This window comes from Montipora capricornis, chromosome 5, assembly GCF_036669925.1.
Source record: "Montipora capricornis isolate CH-2021 chromosome 5, ASM3666992v2, whole genome shotgun sequence".
Taxonomy (NCBI): domain Eukaryota; kingdom Metazoa; phylum Cnidaria; class Anthozoa; order Scleractinia; family Acroporidae; genus Montipora; species Montipora capricornis.
The window spans coordinates 21,611,247-21,612,590 of NC_090887.1; positions in this window are offsets into that span (position 1 = coordinate 21,611,247).

Here is a 1,344-nt window from a genome sequence, read left to right on the forward strand (position 1 = left end):
GAAAAATTCCCGCCGACTAAAATTTCCCTTCCAGAATCTTTCCCTGTCACTTAAAGTTTAAATGACCACCGTCAACTGGCAGAAGCTATATAGAACGATCGAAGAAGCACAGGTAGGAAATCACCGCTTCGAAAGCCATCTTTGTTTATATTACAACGCGCGGTTGGAACACTGGATACTACAATTTTCAACAGCCAATCAGACAAAAGTCTCCTTTGTTGAGGGCGCCAGCTAGGCTTCGCCAGGCGAGGGGAAATTGCTTTCGACGCTTCATTAATAACTGGACTTTTCCCGAAAAATAAAAATCCGTCATTGTCTGCTTTTGATGTTGGCAATGTACCAAGCGAATCTGGATGTCCCCTTCTATGGTTGCCGAATTGTTGCAATATTCAATAGCATCATTTTACATTCAATAATTCACATTCATCATGAGGAGCTTAACTTGGGCCAGGAATGTGGGTCCCCGCTGTTTAGGTAAAAAAAATTACCAAAATCTCAGTGGGAGTTTTTGGACTCACACTAAAAAAAAAGGCAGAGCGAGAGACAAAGGGAGAAAGAGGTGTTAATCTCGACACATTTGTTGGGCCAACTTCGTCATAAAGTTTTAATGACGACAAATAACTCAAATTACTCAAATTACTCAAAATAGTCCAGAGGCACAGTAAATCAATCTGAAATATTTTCTAAAACACGGTTTACAACGGCCAGCATCATGCAATTAAAAAATGGAAAATTATTTCTTTATTCTCTTTATTTCAAATTAATTTAAACACAGGCAAATTATATCTTAACTTTCAGGCTACCGAGATGCAACTTGTTTTGCCCGGCATACACTTTTCTCAACACCAACGGTGAATTGGTTCTTTTCTGATTTTAAAGCAATCCATTTTTAAGTTTTATACTTATGGAACTCGATAACTGAGGAATAAAACTCAACAGCTATTACAACTTCGAACATCTGCTTCCCTAATTCTCCGGTTAAACATGAATCCCGAGCATGAATCGTTAGTGATCGATGTATTGGTGTATTTGTTAATTTAAACACAGGTAAATTATTTCTTAACTGTCAGGCTACCGAGATGCAACTTGTTTTGCCTGGCATACACTTTTCTCAACAGCAACGGTGAATTGGTTCTTTTCTGATTTTAAAGCAAACCATTTTTAAGTTTTATTATACTTATGGAACTCGATAACTGAGGAATAAAACTCAACAGCTATTACACCTTCGAACATCTGCTTCCCTAATTCTCCGGTTAAACATGAAACGTTAGTGATGTATTGGTGTATTTGTTAATTTAAATACAGGCAAATTATTTTTTAACTTTCAGGCTACCGAGATATAAC